Genomic DNA, 21,519 nt, shown 5'->3' with positions numbered 1-21,519 from the left:
ATCGGTGTCAAAACATGCATCGACGTAGCTCTTTACGACGAACTCTTTATCACCTCCATAACCGAGAAATATTTACTTAGTCCTCTTAGGTAAATAAGGATAATTTTGACCGCTGCCCAGTGATCTACTCCTGGATCACTATTGTACCCCCTTGCTAAACTCATGGCAAGGTACACAATAGGTCTGGTACACAACATGGCATACTTTATAGAACCTATGGCTGATGCATAGGGAATAACTTTAATTCTCTCTCTATCTTCAGCCGTGGTCGGGCTTTGAGTCTTACTCAACTTCACACCTTACAATACAGGCTAGAACTCCTTCTTTGACTGATTCATTTTGAACTCCTTCAAAATTTAGTCAAGGTATGTAATCATTGAAAATCTTATCAAGCGTCTTGATCTATCTCTATAGATGTTGATGCCTAATATGTAAGCAGCTCCACCGAGGTCTTTCATTGAAAAATTCTTATTCAAATATCCTTTTATGCTATCTAGAAATTCTTATTCAAGTATAGGCAATGAGGCGGTTGTGCTGCATAAGGCAGCCAAGTCCAAGGCTGCACCGGGGAAGCTCCCGTTGGAGCAACGCATGGGCGGCAGCCACCCCCAAGACCCCGTTAGCAAAATGTCATAACAATATATTAATATTTATTGTTGTGCAAAGGAGAAGGCTATTTTTTGTAGTTATATTAGTTTATTTCCTCAATATACAATGACCTGGCTTATTCTGTGTCCAAGAGGAAGGAAAAATATATTTCTAGGTGTCATGTGACTTACCTTTTAAAAGGAATAACCTCATGCTATTCAGTCTTCACTATTTGCTTCACAGAACTATTGTAGCCATAAAAAGAAAGGCCATCATGGAGTATATATAACATCGTTTTTCTATTATTCTGCAACTCTATGTACCTCTAATAAGAAATCCTATTTTATATGCCGAGTTGATGAAATTTGTTCCATAAGATATATTCGGTAATTTGGGATGAACCCAAATATCTCCTTTTCCTTCAAATAAATTATCCCTGAAAATATCTGTTTTGAGTAAACATTTCTTTATGGTAGGCATGTTTCAACTGCTAACCACGCCCGGTCACAATCACATCTTTAGTGCGTTGATTCTGCCAGTGTCACAATATTGGAATAACCGACACGTGTGAGTCATCTATAATCTATGAGATGGCCAAATGGACAAGATTGTTTGGAGTTGAACAAGATTCTCAGTATAATTGTGCAAGGTAGGGGGAGAAAACACAGATTGGTGGACAGTACGGGAGGAAGGAAGCAAATTGTCACGTGGTGGCCGAGAAGATGGAGGAGAGGAAGGCGATAATGAGACGCATTTGTCTACCACATGAGGCCGAGAAGATGGAAGAAAGGAAGGCGACAATGAGACGCATTTGTCTACCACATGACGACCATGAAGTATCATCCCATGTGGATAGTCAACGACTCCAATGTCACACAACATTTTTCTTTGTAGACTTTGATAGCTTGTGGCAATGCATGGGCATTGAACTCAGATTCATTTACTTTTGCAGTTACCCATGGTTTGATGGATCAAGAATTTTAGTAGCATTTATTGCAAGGAGGAATATCATATATCCATAAACCTCAGGGTTTTTTTGCAGCAGAACATGATCATGATGAACAGGACAGATTTTTAAAATGCCCGTGGCAACGCACGGGCATTCTATAGTATGAAATATATGTTTCGCTTGATATCTTTTATTAGTTCAATGCCAAGTTATATAAATCTGTCTGTTGCGTATGTGATTAATATTGACAGCTTACGCGGTTGAATTTATATCCTCTCTCCATTTCATATTAGTTGTCACTAATTTAGTATAGTTTATAATAAATCAGCTACAACTAATATCACCGAAGTGTCCACTTCCATGACGATACATCGCGCGTCACAGAAGTGCTTTCGTCAAGGGTGACCGACACGTGGCATCCACCTTAACGGAATGCCGTTAAGCTATCGGGTCCGGTTTTGGATCCGATAACCCGTTAACAGCCCCGACCAATGGGGATTTTCCACGCGTAAAATCATCATTGGCTGGAGGAAATACGTGTCGGCTTACCGTTGGGACAGGTGTCACTCACCCAATGGGCGAGATGCGCTTATGAAATGTTGACACGTGGACCGGCCCGAAAGTGGCCCATAAAGTTTAAATGGGTTGGCCCAACTAAAGGCCCACAAGATTTTGTGGTCCATAATGGGCCGGCCCAGCAAAAGGCCCACGAGATTTTGCGTACCATAATGGGCCGGCCCAGCTAAAGGCCCACAAGATTTTACGGGCCATAATGGGTCGGCCCAGCTAAAGGCCCGCGAGATTTTGTGGACCATAATGGGCCGGCCCAGCTAAAGGCCCACAAGATTTTGCCGACCATAATGGGCCAGCCCAGCTAAAGGCCCACGAGATTTCGCCGACCATAATGGGCCGGCCCAGTTGAAGGCCCAAAAGATTTTGATGACACTAGTAGGCCGGCCCATTAACAGACTGCCATGTTTTGGGCCAAATGCCGGCCCATATTTGATCCGGTCCATTAACAGCCTACCACGTTCCGGGCCTAATAAAGGCCCATATGTGATCCGGCCCGTTAAAAGCCTACCACGTTGTGGGCCAAATTACGGCCCAGATCAGGTCCGGCCCTTGGAGAGGCTTTGGGCTAATTATGGCCCATATCAGATTCAGCCCGTCAACTGGACGCTATGCTTTTGGGCCCACTTGATAAAGGCTCACTTAGTAATTCGGCCTGATATTAGTTTCGGCCTGTTAAAGGCCCGTTTTTAACATTTCAGCCCTATATATATTTCGGCCTGTTAAAAGCCCGTCATATAGTTGGGCCTAACTATGGCCCCGTTTGCATCCGGCCTGCTCACAGATGATAATATGATTGGGCCAAACAAGGACCGAGACAATTTTGGCCTGTTATCAGCCCATGATTTGGTTGGCACAATCATGGGCCGGGGTCTATTTCGGCCTGCTGCCGGCCCCTGAGCTGTTCGGCACGTTTCAGGCCCAACCTACTTTTCAGCCTCCTAAAGGCCCATTGAGTTTTCTTGAGAAAATAGGGCCGGCGGTTTACTCGGCCTATTAAAGGCCCGAATCTACTAGTGGGCCAGTTTACATTTAGGCCTGTTAACGGACCAAGATGACGGGGCCCATGATGCGGATCATACATGGTGATTTGCATGACGGCCCGATTATGTACCGTAATTTTACGGTTTGGCCGGTTTACTACGAAGACAGGATATATATACAGTAAAATAACTGCAGCATCATGAAAGAAAAAACCTAGACTATACAATAAAGAAATTACGGCATATTACATTCACTGGGCATCAAAGTTCGCCACTATGATAATAAAGCACAAGCAGACAGCAAATTACATACACTGGGCATCAAAGATCGCCACCAGTGCAATTAAATATGCCGACAAAATAATATATAAAACCGACAACACTTCAATAGAGTTCAAGAAAGGTTAGCCCTGCTCGGGAGCTGCAGCGCAAGCAGCTGAGCAAGCTGGTGAGACTGCACTTGTTTGACACTTATATCCTTCTCACTTTGAAAGATAAACAAGCAGACAGATGACAGGTTTTGCACATATAAGTATCAGTGCTAACAATTCATCACATTTCTTACTGACGAATAAAGTGACACAGTTTAAAATAGCATTAACACAATATGGTATTGTTCAGTTCAAGACATGGCAGGAAATGACATTGTGAAGGAGTTGGCAACTTCACGACACCACTGGATTACAGATCAAGAACTCATAAGTATCAATGGTTAGTGTGCTGTCAATTTATCCCATTTCAGATTGGCAAAATAAGATCACTTGCTCTGTATAGTTTAATTTACATGGTATGAAGAAGGAACTTGGTTGTACAACTAAAAACTTAAATTGAGAAGGACAAACTTTTGTTTATGAACTACTCCCTCCGTCCCATAATATAAGAACGTTTTTTACACTACACTAATGTAAAAAAGGTTATTATATTATGGGACGGAGGGAGTACATAATAAACTTTAAACATGCAATTTGATGCAAACACCAAAAATAAACAGCTGTTGCAGTCATGCCTAACCAAATATACACAACAAAGTTTGAAGGCTTAAGAAGGACAAACTTACATTATTCGTGAAGGCAGGCTCTATAAAGCCCTTGTCCATGCTGATGGGGGGGGGGCAATTCAAGAAGTTTACCACAAATCTTCTTCATAAGCATTGCCTTTATTCTACATTTTGTTAAGAGTAAATATAGATGTGACAATATAAGAAAAAATGGAGAATATTTAAGATAAGATGAAGAGTGATGCTACATAACCAAGTAGCTATAAATGTAAGTACAGCGATACAGGCAAAAGGTACAGCCAAGAGCAATGCAGAGCTAAACTTCTTCAGTACCATCGGTGTTATCCAACCTTATGGTAAGAGTAAATATAGATCTTATGTGTAGAAAATGGAGGGCAAAGGAAAATAAGCTGCAGAGTGATGGTACATGAACAACTACCTGTCAATATAAGTACACTGATAAAGGACAGCAGGTACTTACAAGAACAATGCAGAGCTAAAAAATTTCATTGGCATTGGATATATTCTACACTAATGTAACCATTCATACAGATCAGATAATTTGGAGCGAACAATTGATAAGCAAGCTATCATGCATACTGCTGTCACATAATGAACCAGGTATGTATGCAAGTACAGTGATACAGGACAACAGGTACTAACAAGAGCAAAGCAGCGGGCATCATATTTGCGATATCCTGTCGTTCTTTTCAAACCGAATTCTTTTTCGAGCAGATTTCCTGCAAAAAAGATCCGTAAGGCACATGCGGAAAAGTAGAAGTTCAAATTGTCATGCGATATCATAGACAGTACCTCATCCTCGGAACGAGACCAGTGCATAACAAGGTTTTTCCATTCAATGTCTTCTAAATTTAGCACATGAGACTTCACCAGAAATTCGTTTGCCATCAAAGTGTGATTTCCTCAGGTAACACCAATACTGCTGCAATGCTTCCTTGAAAAGCGCAAGCAAGCTTTGCTCGTCATGACTATCCAGATTGACCCTCGCCTACTTACAACAATGTAATGTAAATCATTGATGTGTTCAATCAGCAGAAAACAGGAAAATAATCACCATGAATAATAGCACTTACACGTAAGTGGGACAGGAAGATGTGAAAATGGTGTTTGTCTTCACTATAATCTTCCCATGATGGGAATATATGCACGTAGTCCCTAACAACATTGAAAGCATTGTCTTTTAAACTGGGAATAACTGGAATGGGGTTCCAATCTGCAGGAATTGGCCGTCTCTGCAGTTGGGATAGGTCTTCGGCCGGTGGACTTGCTGTACTTTTTGCTGGAGTGGGATTTTTCTGTGGTACGGCTGGTGCTATGGCAACTGAAATCGGCATACCTTTTGCTGGAGTGCAGGTCCTGTGTGGTGGGGCTAGTGGTGTGGCCAGTGAAGTATGGGTACAGTCTGCTGGAGTCGGTCCTACGTTTTGTGTCACTGGTTGTACAGCCAATATAAGTGGGGTGCTGTCTGATTTCTCCGGCACAACCACGTTTTTCAAGGACTTTGCTGGTGCTCCTTCAGGTTCGGCAATCACCCTCTTCCTTTTTGATGTCTGATGCACAAGAACAACATTTGAGTGGAAAAACATGGTATGATGACAGATGGAATATGTATTGATAATGGATGGGCATGGCATCTCGACATATATGATGAGTAAACTAAGCAGATGGCGGTGCAACAAAGTAGAAGAAATGCAAGACAACATATGCAAGATACGCGCAATCAATAAAACCTTGCCAAATTAGAACAGGCACCTTGATGGGTGAACATGACAGGCCATCTGCCTTTGACTCCTCGAGGTTAGAATAGTCATTAGGATCATATTCTGAACAAGAATCTACAGGTGGGGAGCGTATGAGTTTCATTGCATCCAGAATGGCACTCAATGCCTTGGTGCCAATTTTGTAAGTCATTGCAGTGTTCCACAATATTCTTCTGATGCGCGGATTCTGATATTCACTGTAATTACGTATAATATCTGAGAACCATGAAAACATAAATAGTTGTGAGATTATCTTTGTAATGCAGAGGATATTCTAATATAGGGGCGCCCCTGTAAACACTTGTGTGCTATCACTGGATTCTGATGAGAGAGCTCATGTGTGCTGTAATATGGTGCGTGCATTTATATAATCTGGCACAAGTACACAAAAAATAGGCTCCAGAAGTAAGGATAGTTGGCAGATGATAGGTTCAAAATATACTGTATAGAGAGTTTATTGCCAAACCATGATAACAAGAGCACACAGCAACTAGGCAGATCATAGTGTACATAAAAGGGGTACACCATAACCACGATATATAAATCGGGAAAGTGGAACTGGCTTGAAAATACGGTGTTGTATTGCCACTAGTAATTGAAAGCCTATCGATCACGTACAGGCCAGCTCTATCAGCTGTTGACTGCAGATGTCCCTGCTCCCCTTCCTGACAAGGAACATACTGTACGTACTAAATACAGAATAACAAAAGAGGAACATGTTAAAGAACAGAAGAGGAAGCATATTCTTGAGGTTCCGCTTAATTGCATACAATGTTGGTTGCCCACTCATGATGAATCACAACGCCCAAAGAAATGCAATTCCATGCTGTCTCTCTATATGTGGCAATTTTGAACAAGAGTCATTAGGATCATATTCTGAACAAGAGTCAACAGGTGGGGAGCGTATGAGTTTCATTGCATCCAGAATGGCACTCAATGCCTTGGTGCCAATTTTGTAAGTCATTGCAGTGTTTAGCTTCAAGAGTGGACTGCTGCTAGTGCGACACAAAGCAGCTACACAGATCATAGTGTAGATATAACGGGAAAACCGTAAGCATCAGAGTAAAATCAGCAAAGTGGAACTTGCTGGAATATATGTGCTAGTATTGCCGGTACGGCTAGAAAGGCTTCGGATACCAGCTCTCTTCAACTGAAGGTGCGGTACTGTTAATATCAGTGTAACTCTCAAAGGCGACACAGCTCCCCGCATTTCCTTGCTATTCTTATAGGATTCAAGTGGGCAGGCCACTACAAATCCTATTCCCATGTTTACAAAATCCTACGAATCAAAGAGGCCCGAAGAGTTCAAAGTGTCCATCACAACCGACCGTATAGACCTCTACACTGCAAATGTCCCTGCTCATCTTCACTACAAGGAACATACTGTACTACTATCATACTCCCTCCGTTCCAAAATATAAGTCTTGGTAGAGATTTCCACTATGGATCACATACAGATGTATCCAGATACATTTTAGAGTGTAGATTCACTCATTTTGCTCCATATGTAGTCCATGGTGGAATCTATACAAAGACTTGTATTTAGGAACGGAGAGAGTACTTATTAAAGAAGAACGGAAGAGGAACATGCTAAAGAAGAGCAAGCAGATTTTGGATAATAAAATGTTCGTTGCGCAGTGCCCACACATGATGAACCAGAGCGCATTAAGAAAGCAACTCCCTGCTGTCTCTCTATATGTGGTGCACGTGCTTTTTCGAAAGTAAAGTAGGAACATTAGCTGACCAATTAAATGTTATCTGTTTTAGTAATATCAGCATCATATCAGATTCGTACTTGAGCAACAAGTTTGGAATTATGAGTGGCACGTTGTTTAGCTTGATGGATTCAGGAGCAGTGCTAAGCAGGTACGATGATGGTACTGAATATAAAGGCATGTCTGCATGCAAGTCGCGTGACTTTTGTCATTTGGGTCAGTCGACCATTTCAGGCGGTTGGATGAAGATCCTACGTCTCCTAACCCTTCTTCTTCCTCGTCTCTGATTCTTCCCATACAGAACACCGCACGGGCCGCCGGCCGGACCACCGGCCCCCACCGCCTGTGTTCCTCCGCCACCCCCACCCCCACCCCCGCCCCACCCGCGTCGAGTTTTCTTCGTTCGGCGAGGCCCCACCACCGCCCCCCACAACCACCGTCCCCACCCGAGCCCCTTCGTTCGCACCGGCGAACTCCGGCGAGCTCTGAAAAATCGACTGACCCAATTTTGAAATTTAGTCTACTGTGATTTAACTAGTGTGGAATATAAAAGGGGAAAACCATAAGCATTGGGAGTATAGTGTTGAGCGTGCCATGGCGGATCTGAAGGTGCAAACCGGACAAAGGCAACTTCGCAACCAATGTTTGCTTTCAACTAGCAAGTAAGTGATGGACAAGAAATCAGAGTAAAGCAGTGGCGATCTATTTTCTTGCTGCGATAAATAAGTTGAGCAGATACGAAAGAGTACCGCCTCTGGTGCGGCGCCGTGTATGCATCTGCTGAGAATTTGACGGTGCTGCGGTAGCGATGGCTGTCGGCGGCGTGGAAGCAGATCTAGGAGGGTAGACGGTGGCGGCGGGGCGCGGTGGACGAGACGGTCGTAGGAGCGGCGCCGGCAAGGTGGACGACGGCGGGGATGAAGCGAGAGGACGGGATGCAAGGATCCCGGTCCGAAGCCGTGGATGAGAGAGGTCGATCTCTTGTAATGGACGGCGGCGTCGGGGTATCAGCTCCGGCATGGTGGAGGAGGACGGCGGTGGATGGGGTGGCGGACGGAGGAGGCTGGGGTGGAGAGGGTGTTTTGGCGCCCACGGAGTACGAATGGGGAAATGGAGGTGGAGAGGAAGGGGGGAACCATGTCTTCAGGGCGCGCTTGTCTCAAATGCGAGGAAATTTACAAACTTAGCCCCCGTTTCAAATTTCCTACATCACAACAATATTAGTCGGTTGGGGATAGGACGGTAATCTCGCATACACCGAATATTTGCCGACGAGAGTTTGTTTTTGGCGCCCACCGTGTATGAATCGGGGAGGGAGTCGATTTCGGCCGAGGACACACTGTGTTTTGGCGCCCACCGTGTATGAATCCGGGTGAGAGGCGGTTATGTCACGTTTGAGTGAAATTACAAACCTACCCCTATCGAAACCTATAGAAATCGAGCAGATAGGCTTTGCGTGGCAGGGATAGGCAGTAGTAATTTCCATCTCGCAGATTTTGGTTTCGGGCGGTTACTGCGACTTTCCCCGCTTCGTTCAAATTTTGCAGAGTGCACGTTTACCGTGCCAACTCAATTCGAATCCCGTTTGTATTCTATTTTTTCGGGCGGGATCCATTTTCGATTGGAATAAAATTCTATATACATCATTTTTTATATATACTTTCAAAAGCACAACACCCTTTATACATAAATATGGTTTACAAATGGCATGATCTCAGATTCATAAGGTTGTATCCATCAATTTGGATTTTCAAATATTTGAAACCACTTTATGTTGAAATCCAATGTATGCATTCCTCGCTAACTGTCTCCAATTAATGTGTGTTTCATGCGGGTTTTTTTTACTTCTCAAACATGTATAATGTGTTTCACACACGCAACATATAGTGTAATCCCGTTTAGACATTAATTGCATATAAACCATGCATTGTTTCTAATTAAAGAATCTATGGATCACCAATATTGATAAACTATATAACATTACACGTGTCCCCAAATTCAAATGAATATGCATGTTTGATACACCAATTTGCGTTATGATATTATCGATGTCGTGATCTCCAGTTTAAATATTTGAATCCCATTTAATCCAGATATTCGTCTCATATAACTATCACTCATGCTTATATAGGACTATCTCTCTAGACCTATACGCGTTCATCGTCTCTCGGGTATCTCTCGTGCTACCTGTATGTCGACAATGATCTTTTATCTTCGTAACACACTGACGGTACTCTCTCCCTCGACCTTCATCACTCTATCTCTCTCTAAGTATATCTCGCTCCCTGCTATGTGTCTCTAACTATGATTCTCCATGTGGAATCTCTTTCTCTCACACAAACACAAAACTTTGTCTCCCGGGGTCTCATTTCTCTCTACTATTCCCCTGTGTGCCACTCGCACACCCCTCATACAGAGATGTCTTTCGCTCCTTAGGTATGAGAACCTACGACTCTTCCTCTTAAATATCTCTTTCTCACACACAAACACAAACTCTGTCTCCCAGGGTCTCATATTTCTCCACTGTTCTCTTGTATGTCGCTCACACACACTCTCTCTCCCTAGAGATATCTTGCGTTCCCTCATATGTCTCTCTAGCTATCACTCTCGTTTTGAAATATCTTTCTCTCTCGCAGACACAAAACTCCGTCTCTCGGGATCTCATTTCTCTCCGATATTTGTTGTATGTCAGTCACATGCACCCTTTCTTCATCTCTCTGACACCCACACCCATAACTCAGCCTTCTGATCCACTCGACTCCTATCTCTAACGCACACTAGCTAGCATCTTTATCTTTCTATTTATCTGTTTCTCCATCAACCTTCTTTCATTTATAGGTTGATCTCTTTTGCACAATCGTTGTGCCTCACTCCCTCTGCTCGCCATAGATGCATGCTCCAGCCCACGCCACTATCTCTTAAAGACAAAAACACATGCTCAATTGCCGGGCCTTCTTCCCTGCATTCTCACATTCATGCATATTGTCATACCGATCCGTCTCTCCCATGTCGTTGATCTTATGACTTATGTCTTGTTTCTTTTATCTCGATCATGCGCGTGCACACACACACATCCCACGTATACATGTATACCTCTCACACATGCACGTTCAAGGTCTCTATGTCTCCATACATAGTTAATTACCCTCAACCCTAACGCCACATCGAATCGTTCTCTTCTTGTGTGCGCATAACTTCCGCCTGGATGGGTAAAACACACACTCACACTTAACAATCTCCTTCTAGCTACCCCCCTCTCACTCTTCCCCTATATCCCCGAAACCAATAAGACCATCCCTTCGTTTAATTCCCGCCTACATGCACCATCGATATATAGTAGTCTTCCTCGGTGTCTCTCGAACAAACACGTTCTCTCCATGTCGACTACTCTCACGCGCACACACCTTCTCTTCCCTCTCTACGGGCATTTTCTCTCTCGCACCCCATCGTTGGTGGCCTCTGCCATACACATCACCTCTCTATGATGAAGCCATGCACACTTAAATTACATCCTCCACCGAGGACCCCACGACACACACACACAAACACACACACACACACACACACACACACACACACACACACCCACACACACACGGAAACACACACACACGCACACAATAAGACTCCATCACACGCACACGCACACAATAACTAAGACTCCATCTCTCTCTCTCTCTCTCACACACACAAACACACACACACACACTGAGACTCCATCTCACACACACATGCTCTAGGCCGAGCATTTGTTCCTACCACCCTTCATCCCCTTACCCGTATGATAAACAATCACCTTAATTTACTTGTATAACATGGACAAATTCCACTTTACTTTAGTAGTTAGCAAACTTATCATCTGTACCCTTATAAAAAACCGAGTTGGCGATGATGGTCTGCCTGCCATCTTGTAATATAGACCGTCTGATATATATCTGACGGATAGAAAGCAAACTATGATAATTTTACAAAAGAGAGCCTCACCTCTCTCCACATGCTTATCTCCCACAACCTCATTGCTGAGCAATTAAAAAAGAAAGTCTCTGGAACAATCTAGCATGGTGGCCGCTGCCGCCTGCCGGCGCCGTCCATCCCCATGCCTCCGCCCATTCCGACCACCAGTCACCACCACGCTCCACTCCTCCTCACCTTATCTCTCATCTTTCATTTTTTCGATGACATTCTCGAGATACCAGTTTTCCGATAAAATTCTCGAAATATCATTAGTTTTTACACATGGGATTACTCCTGCATGGGTAAATCACAACAAGTGTTTTGTAAAAAAATGCATATTGATGTTCCGTGCAATGCACGAGCATCTTGCTTGTAATTATATAACGCTAATCACGAGCAGGAAGTGACATTTTTTTTACACAACCACGTTAACATGGCCACGTAAATCACTAGCTAAAGTAAATACCATTATACTTATATCCCGATGCAAAAGGTTGAGTACATGTCCGAAGAGTAGAGTCGCACACACGCACTCTGTCTCTCAGAATCTCTCACACACACACACACACCAGTTACGTGACGCCCACTTAAGCAGACACGTATGTTACAATTTGTGCACCCGCGGGTACACGTGATGCTGCGCATTTATTCAAGCCGGACGGCGAACCCAAACAGTAGCTGCATTCATTCCCCTCCCACCGCCTCTTCTCTGGTCGCCGTCGCCCGGTAGCCATGGCCCGGCCGAAGGTAACAACATACGCCATACTCCCGCCGGAGCGGCGCTTTAATCTGGAAATTTTAGTGGTCATGCATGCATCTTTTTGTGCTAGCACTCCTATATAAGGGTTGACCGGTCGCTTCCCGCGGACGTGCGCGGGCGGTGGAAGAGGAAGGAGAAGGGAAGCGGGCTGTGGAGTAACGTTTTTTACCACAATTTCTTAGGAAACTGAGTGCAATAATTGAGTAGTTTTGCAAACTACCAGTACTACACCTGAAACGGTTCAAAACCTATACTCCCTTGCCAGCGTGCGCTTCCTGCGTGAAACGGTCAGCGTCGCCCTGGAGCGTCAGTGCCGCATTAATGCCCGGCCAGAGCGGAGGCGACCTCTCACTGGCGCCGGCTTTGAGAGAGCGCCGCTTCCCGGTGCACGCGACTGCTCCGCGTCGAGGCTGGCCATAGGCTATGTTTGGATCCATTGGTCTGAGTTAGTTTGAGCTACTTGGGGCTCAAATAGCCCTAAAGTATCCAAGCATGAGGGTTTAAATTGGAGCAAGTTGCACCGAACCCACCAAAAAAACTATCCCACCCAAGAGGTGCTAACTGGAGATAGTTCTCATTGGGACCACCGAAAATTCACTTTTCTCTCTCCATCAAGTGCATTTATTGTCAATCTAACCCTGTCACCCAAACACCTCTTTGGCTACAGTTAGTTCAGGGTTAGTCATGAGTTAGTCTAACCTCTAGCTAAGTTAGAGTATCCAAACAGGAGCAGTATAGGACATGCAAGTTGCTCAAAGCATACAGTCAAATTCGTACGTGAAAGGATTTTTTTCTTTTTGAAAACGGAACGTGAAAGGAATTTTTTTAGAATGCTCTTGGCATGTCGCTAACATGTGATGAGTTAACCGACCTCAATAGACGGCAAAAACGCCAGCCCGCCGCACTTTGAGAGAGACGAGGAGGGAGAAGCGATACGGGCTGCTGGATTACTAGAGATAGGTGTCGCACGGAAGCCAAGAAATATGGTGATAGCGTGGGTTAGCCATGTACTAGTATGATGTAACTACACTGGGCTGCCGTGTTTCGTACTCTTCCAGTCCACTGTGGAGATGATTGGTTGATTTTATATCGCTGAATAATATAAAATATTATGAGTGCAGACGCTCCACCCCGAGGTTCCTTGCTCCTTCTCGGTCGTCGGGAATCTATGTTCTTCCACTCTATTTTTTACGTGAGCTTTGTTCATCCTTTTGCCAACACGCGACACATCTAGCATCAAGGTGCACGTGTCATGCAAGGATCGTTCCATCTATATGAAGAACACGTGGGACTGGAACTACGAGACGGACATGTACCCAGGAGTGGACGTGCGAACCTGTGTAATGTAGCGCAGTAAGTGAAGTAGAAAGGCACAAATAGTATGAACATGCGTGGCATATAGGCATTTGTCTCTTACTACCACTAAATGTTGTACGTGCAATGCCCGGTGATGTTATGGAGTATGTGACTAAGTACTCTACTACTACTACATTAATTAGTCACATATTAGGTTTTATATTTGTTTACGTGTATGCCCCGAGACCTTCCAACTAGACGTGTCTTTCTCTCCGGGTCGCACTTTGTATTGTTCATACCACTAGTACAGTAGTACTACTACGTGTGGTCTCCGACCCAGAAGTGGAGACGCTCTACCACGCTGTTCATGTCCCACTCCTTTCGCTGACGTGTGGGACATCCAGCACGTGCTGTGTGTTTGGCACTCCTTCATCGTAAGAGTTGAAACGCTAGCATTCATTAGAAATAAAAAATAAATATAAATCACCAGTGACACTATACCACGCGGTTTGCTTGCTCCTCGATATCAGAAAGAATACTTCCGCTCGCCGACATGTGGGACGTCGACCATCCTGGTCCACTTGCCATGCCCGCAGAACTCCAAGGGAGAGTCACCCCGGTCGTCGCGCCGCAGTAATTACTAATGAGCCGTCAAATCACAGGCCCAACCTTACCCACTTTGAAGTTGCTCGGACGAAGGAACCATCATGACTTCGTTGAATTCCGCTTCTTGAAGAAAACTACTGTACCAGCAGTACTGCTAGCTACAGTAGTTACTCCAGCAGAGGCCTCCTTTGGTTCATAGGATAGGAATTTATAGGAATATGAAAATCATAGGAAGTGAGATGACATGCATCTCAATTCCTATAGAGAAAGAGATGCCATTTGATGCATAGGATAGGAATTTTTCCATTGAGTCTAGGCTAAGGTACTTATAATTTGCTCTAAAAACTACAGTAGTAACTAGTAGTACTGGTACATGCTCGTAATTAACTAAACAAACGTACGGGCGACACAGACACACACACTAACTACTAGTACTACTACTTCTCACATGCTGGCCAGACGCCGTCGTTCTCCTTCCCGGCTTTGTCGGCGACACCCCACCGTGCTTGGATCTCCGCCGACCTCTCCGCAGTAGCGCGTGCATCCTCTTCTTTCTTGCGGCGGCGGGCCTCTCTTTTCTTGAGTGCTTTCTGACTTTTCCGCTCCCTCTGTGCGGCTTTGGCCGCCTCTTGCTCTACCGCCCATTCGGCCTTGGCAGCTTCAAATTCGCCCACATAGGTGTGAGGTCGCGAGCGGCGATGAACTCGGCACGGCGGGATGCCACCGCTTCCCTACCATTCTGTGTGCGGTCGTGGGCGGCGAGGAACTCGGCGCGGCGGGATGCCATCGCTTCTTTACCGGTTAGTGTGCGGTGCGGTGGGATGAACGATGCTTGGTGACAGCTCTTGGGTGGAGTGGCCGGAAAACCGTAAAGTGCATTGGTTTGTCAAGAGCTCAAGGAAAGAAGACGAAGGAAATTTGGATTCCCCTTCAAATCCTGGTCATTTATTACCGAGTAAAATGCATTGGCGGTCATTGAACTTGTCTTGATAGCTCACTTTGATCATGGTATACGAGATATGGTGATTATACGGTCACTGGCTTAGCGTATAGCTCCATATTTGTCTGGTTGACCAGTCAACAGTCCGCATGCGCCTCATCAGCCCGTGTTCTTTATCTATCTATCTATGAGGGCCTACCTGTCAGTGGAGAAAGAAATAAAAACCAAAATTATGCGTATGTGACATTACTATTTAGACGTTTGCTGGAGGCCTCCGCGAACACCGAGCATGTATTCACCTGGCTCAACACCAATGGTCATACTCGCAACTCGGCGCCTTGCTCATGTATATCGTCCATCACAACGACAATCTATAAAACAGCCTAGCTAAAGAGGGTACTATGGTGCGGAGTATGTACTATCGTGAGCAACCGATCATAGTGCCACTGCACACGAGTGTGTGTCTGATCGATTCGTCCATTATTCGTAAGTTATGCATGGTTGTGTGGTGTCTAATGGTGGTCGTCGAATGCTAGCTGGCGACAAGAGCGCTTGCATGGACGCCTGGTTGACAATACGTGCCGCATACGCTTCAAAGGCTCGTCATCCATGAGTTCACATTTTACCACCACGCCAGCGTCTGACCGGCCTGGCCTACCAAAACCCCTTCCATCGCTAGCGCGCGCTTCCCGCCTGAAACGATCACCGTCTCTCCAGAACGTCAATGCCACATTCACCGGCCTTAACTACAGGTGCAGTTGGTGAGTCACTGACATGCGGGCCAGATGCCGGTTGGGCCCACATGTCAGTGAGACAATGCACCTGCGGTTAAGTCACTGAAGCAGCGTCCGCATTCACGCCCGACACGACCTCTCACTGGCGTCGGCATTGCAGAAGCACGACGGCCGAGAGAGTGCCTCCCGCGCGGCATCCCGGTGCAAGCGACTGCTCCGCGTTAATGACATCACGGCCATCCTTCCGTCCGCTGTCAACACTAATGACACGCGGCTGCCGACGAACCTACTCCGGTGCCAGCCGTCCATCCGTCTGCCGCGGCTCATTGCCATTCGCCCGCTATATTAACTTGAGCCCCAGCTCCCAGCCATAGCCAAAGACCCACACTCATTCTCCTTCGGTCCCTTCCTTCTATTGGCACCACTCCAACCATGGCCTCCGGGCACTCCAAAGCTCTCTCGGACGTACTGTCGCAGGAGCAGACGAAGGACATCGGTGGCTCTGCTCTGGGCACGCTCCAAAGCTCTCTTGGACGTACTTTCGCAGGAGCAGACGAAGGAGATCGCCGGCTCCCCCCCTGGCCGCCCTCTGCCGCCACGACCACGAAGCCGGCGCGCGTGCGCGGGCGCAGCCGGCAGCGAGGAAGAGTAGTACATGGTAGGTCGCCACCGCTCTGGTCCCAGGAAGGCCACCGCTCCTCCACTCAGTCAACGCCAAGCTTGGTGGGATAAAAATAGGCGGTCGATTAGCCGCTTGATGGCGATGTGGAGGCGGAAATCTTCATAACCTTGTGCTCCGGAGGAGGAGGTTATCGAGGCGGATAGGGAGGAGGCAAAGGCAATGGCCGGATTTCTCGGGTTCATGACCGGACATGGTGGTCGGGGCCCGGCGATCGTTTAGATTAGGTTTATAGTAGGTTTTAGTACGGTTTGTGCGAAATATGTAACGAATTTCGTCCTGTTTATAGGAAAAGTTCTCAAAAGGTAATGAATTTCATCCGGTCAATTTGAAATTTGCTTTGTTTGCACGAATTTCGTCCGGTTAGTTCATATAGTTGTCGAAAGGTATGTGGGCAGCATTGGATGGCATCCATCAGTGTCCTCGGACAGATGCCGGTGTAAATTTGAGGGCCAGCGCTGGAGATGCCCTAACTATCATGCTATAATTGCTAACAGTGCTCCATTATTTTGCAGGAAACAGTTATCCCTCGATCAAAATCAGATCCGCCGTGTTCCGCACTCCTCCCACATAAGAGTGTAGACTCTTGCTTACATAAAAATGGAGCAAGTGGACAGCACTGTAGCACGTCATATCACTCAAACTAGCCCGCCTAACTCGTGGGAAAGCACCGCCCTCGTCATTTTGTTCTGGATTTCTATCAATCGATCGCACGAAAATGTTACGCTTTGCAAGTTCAAAAGGAAAAGGTGGCACACTTACAACTCGTACGCGTCGCATTCACATCGCACCCCCGACAGTCCGGCTCGCACGCCGCTCACCAGAGGGGACAAGCGTTGTCTTGCATTTTCACCGACATGTGGGACTACAATTGAATAAACCGTCGATAGCCGAAATCTAATCGCTCGGCGGGCGTCGGCTGAGAGGAAAGAGACGGGGGAGGGAGAAGAGATCGCCCACCCGCCATGCACGGACTCCAAGAAATATGTGGTGATAATGTGAGGTGGGCCATGTGGGAGTCCGCACCGCTTCCAAGCCCGCTTCTTACCGCCCTGGCCCACCAGAACCCCTCCCCCACCCCACCACCTCCGCGCGCGCGCTCCCCCCTCAGAGGCCAGCTGCCCACATTCATAGCAAGTAGTACCAGTAAAATTCTGGGCTATAAAGGGCATGTACAATGGTTGATAAGATAGTCTTATCATAAGTCTTGCATGTAATTTAGAGATGACAAAAAAACATGTGTACAATGGATCATCTCTTAGCCTTATCTTCAATAACTAGTTATTCCTAAAAACATGGTGAAACATATTGTGCTAAGAGATCATCTCTTGTCTCCTCTTAAATAAGAGAAGACAAGCCTTTTCTTATGATTTCTCTTTCCTCCACCTCATCATTTTTATCCTATGTGGCATCACTACAATAGAACCATTGTACATGCCCTAAGCCCGCTTATGTGGAGGAGAGAGATCTGCAGGAGCCCGTCTCTACACGTGCTCCTAGGTATAAACAACTAATTCTAAAAAAAGAGGCATAAAAAACAATTGTGTCTAAAAAAAGAAAGGTAAAAAACATTTGAGAGGAAATAGATAGAGAGAATGTGAGAAAAAGTTGTAACCTTATAGCCAGCCTTATAGTCAACACTATGGTAGTATTACATGAGGAAGGAGGGAGTGGTGCACATGCGAAGTTCACTGGGCTGCCGTGTTTCACACTCCTGCGTCGTAACGGTGGAGACAGTAGGTTTCATCAAAATTAAACAATGAATACTCGTTGCTCGTCCACTATATCGGAAAGAATACTTTCATTCGCCGACATGTGGGACATCGACCAGCCTGGTCCACCTACCATGCACAAAATTATCCTGGTCCACCCCAGTCGTAGCGCAGGCTCAGCCTTTCCCACTGTAAGTTAGTCGGACGAAGGAACCATCATGACTTCGTTGAATTCCGCTTCCTCAAGAAAACTTACTCTACCCGCAGTACTGCTACCACACGCGAAGACTGGACGGCAATGTACCACGTCATATCACTAAAACCCACTAGGCCAAACTAGCCCGCCTAGGATTTGTACTCCCTCCGTTTCGAAGTTAGTAGTACAAAGTTGACTCATCTCTTTTGGAACGGAGGGACGTCTCTGTACTGCTATGATTTTGTGTTGTACGTCTCTGTACTTTTTCTACGATTTTCCTACCCTATGAACCAAATGAGGCCTGAATGTATCCGTGTCGACTATTGTCTGATCGATCGCTAAGCCTACAATTTTAGGAGCTTGGGCTATTGGCCGATCGACGACGGATCAGTATAAGCGTACCACGAGCTCATCAGCCCCAACATTTCTCTTCGGTGAGTGTTTTGCAAGTACTATAGCTCGCACACTAGCTAGCCTACTAACACCAAGAATCATCAAATAAGCTCTGCTGATATGATAAACAGTTCAAACTTACATCTAAGCATGCCATATATTACATCAAAAGCTGGTGAGGATACATCTGTTTCCATAACTCGGAGAGGGTTCGCATGATTCACTATCAAACAAAAGTAGCAAGTACCGCCCACACAAGATAGTGCACTAGCCCTAAGATGGTTTGATAACACGCATCGTTCTGGTAATTAAACACAGGGCAATGCAAACTATCCTGAAGGATTAGCGCGACCAACTATTTCTTGACATCGATCTCTCGGGCATTGACCACAGGACGAACAGCAGCATGGGAATCGATCTCTGGGGCGATGTCCACAGGACTAGCCGCGACATCGGAATCGATCTCTGGGGCGATGTCCACAGGATGGACAGCGGCATCGAAATCGATGTCCGGGGCGATGCCAACAGGATGGACCGCGACATCAAAAACGATCTCTGGGGTGTTGTCCATAGGACGGGCCGCAACATCGAAATCATCAAGGACGTCCACCGGCACCTGCACAACCCTAACATATTAGCAAGCGCATTGCAAATAATCAAAAACCACAGCTGTGGTAATAAGCCATTAGTTTTTACCTTGTGCAGCTCACCGGGGGATCCCATCCCTCCGGGGGCCATCTCCTCGTCCTCGATGGGGGCCATCACCTTGCCAGGGGAATACTGCTTCTCAATGGTGACTATCTCCTGAAACTCGGCCTTGAGCCTCGCATAGGTGGCCATCAGAGTTTCTGGGGTAGGCACGGTGGGGCCCTTGCTGTTCTTCCAACTTTCTTTGAGGAGTTCATCCGCCAACGTCGTCAACTCTTTGGCCAGTGCTTGTTTCTTGGAGTTCTTCGTCTCCATGGGTTGGCCCGCCAACATGGTCAACTCGTTGGTCGGTGCTCACTTCCTGGAGATCGCTATGTCTAGTGGGTTGTCCGCCGGCAACTCTTTGCCTAGTGCTCCAGGATCCATCAATGAACTGACAAACAAAAAGCAATCGAAAGGAAACCACAATCGCAATGAAAACGGGAAAAGAATAGGTTGTGCGAATTGGTCGGTGCTTCGCAAAAAGAAGATTCTTGGAATGAAATTATAGCAGCATCACTGATTCGCCCACCTTTCCTTCGTCAGTACAGAAGAAAAATGGCAGAAGTGAGTAGCGTGGAGTGAGGCTTTCTTCAAGAAAGGGGAGAAAGGGCTTCAACGAGCATTCCAGTGAAATGATTGTTGCTTCGTCCAGTCCAACTTCAAGGCCACTTTACCACTGCTGGTAAAGGTGTGGGTTTTGTGATATGACGGGTCATGACGGCCACACTGGGGTGACCGGTGATTTTCGACTATAGCACCTCGCTGTGATTTGGTGGATGGCACACGGGCCCGGATGCTTTGATGTCCCGCATGTAGATAGAGCGGCTAGTCATATAGGAGTGCTCAATATTGTGCACCGCGACCAAGGCGGAGAGGAAAATGAGAGAACTATGTAATTAATGCATTAGTTAAATTAGGGTAGTTTTATAAAGTACGAGATACATTCCTCCAATGGCAAAATGCGTTGGTTGATGAGATTTGAGATTCGAGCCCTATAAACCGGAAGGGAGATTTGAGATTTGAGGTTTGAGATACTGCACGCGGTGTAGTCTAGTCACTTGTTGGAATCTCTAGAAAGACTTATACCGCATGATTCTTTGCTCCTTCTTACTACTACGTACTACTTCGCCGACAGGTGGGACAACCAGCAGCATCCGGGTCGACGTAATACGTGTCATGCGCCATATTAGAGTGCGGAACGGAAGGGGGGCATAACCCCGGTCGTACCGCCTGGCCCTGTTTGGATACTCTAACTCAGTTAAAGGTTAGAGTTAGATTCTAATCCTGAACTAACCCTAAAGTAACTCTAGCGAAAGAGGTTTTTGGATGACAGGGTTAGATGGAGCGCGGATACGGCGAGGTGCCTTCATGGGTGGTGCGAGAGGGAGGGAGGGAGAGGACGAGAAGCTTCGAGGAAGTGGGGAGGGATCTGCTGCGGGGAGAGCGAGTGAAAAATGTGTTTTTAGTGTCCCGAGAAGAACTAACCCAAATAAGCACCTCTTGGGTGGGCTAGATTTTTTGAATGGGTTAGACGCATCTAACCGAAACTAACCCTCCAGTTTTGATATTTTTGGGTTAGTTGAGTTCAAACTAACCCAAACTAACTCTAACGCATGGATCCAAACAGTAACGCACCGTCAAATCGCATAGCCCGACCTTTCCAGCAGTAAGTAAGTTGAATCCACTACTCCCTCACCCTCCTCGCCTCTCTGTCAAACCGCCTCCGAGAAAACTGCCGCACGTACTGCCCGGGAAAAGCCCCGCCCTCAACTTTTAACTATGTGAAAATAGTTCGAGCTTGTTCGTTCTATATAAATACTAGTACTATATGTTTACTCACCCGTTGGGTTGTTCAATGAATGGAGGGCCGGGGAGCACAAGTGAACAATACTACTACTGGTAGTAGTAAGTAGGAGTCGTACAGTTAGTCACCTTAAATAGAGAGTTTCTTTTCTTTAATGCCACGTACACAAATT

This window comes from Triticum aestivum, chromosome 3D, assembly GCF_018294505.1.
Source record: "Triticum aestivum cultivar Chinese Spring chromosome 3D, IWGSC CS RefSeq v2.1, whole genome shotgun sequence".
Taxonomy (NCBI): Eukaryota; Viridiplantae; Streptophyta; class Magnoliopsida; order Poales; family Poaceae; genus Triticum; species Triticum aestivum.
This window is presented reverse-complemented; position numbering follows the sequence as displayed.